The sequence below is a fragment of the Buceros rhinoceros genome, unplaced genomic scaffold, assembly GCF_000710305.1.
Source record: "Buceros rhinoceros silvestris isolate BGI_N320 unplaced genomic scaffold, ASM71030v1 scaffold7499, whole genome shotgun sequence".
Taxonomy (NCBI): Eukaryota; Metazoa; Chordata; class Aves; order Bucerotiformes; family Bucerotidae; genus Buceros; species Buceros rhinoceros.
This window is the reverse complement of record NW_010429676.1, coordinates 62,283-62,693: the sequence shown is the minus strand read 5'-3', so window position 1 is coordinate 62,693 and position 411 is coordinate 62,283. Positions and strand designations below refer to the sequence as shown.

Below are 411 nucleotides of genomic sequence, written 5' to 3'. Positions count from 1 at the left end.
CACCCACTTAGTCCTGCGAAGATGGCCCAGCCAGTCGGGAGCCAAAGCCCTGGCTGGCGGTGCAGAGGTGTCTCAGGCACGGGAATGTCAGGATTTTTGCTTAGGAAGATGGGTGAAGCTGATACATCTGCAAGATGGTATCGCTGCTTGGTATCCGCTCAGAGGTGAAATACGGGGCAGCAAGGGGGGGGTGTGACACAACAGCAGCACTGGAAATTTTTCTAGCCCAAGGAAAGGCTGTGTCTTCAGAAGCCCTGCATGGAGGGACTGATGTCAGCAAAACTTCAGCTCCGTGAGCAGGGCTGTACAGAGGGCCTGAAGCAGGGTCTCAAGACCCCAGAGTCAGAGCTGGCCTACTTGCCACAGGACCAGGCTCCTGCACGGTCAGCAAGGGTGCTGCTGCACTTCAAA

At 56.4% G+C, this 411-nt stretch overlaps 1 protein-coding gene across 1 annotated transcript in view; it reads right to left on the bottom strand.

Annotated features, from left to right (window-relative positions):
• NFKBID (nuclear factor of kappa light polypeptide gene enhancer in B-cells inhibitor, delta) overlaps positions 1-411 on the bottom strand; it is a 7,633-nt gene that overhangs the window by 2,490 nt on the left and 4,732 nt on the right.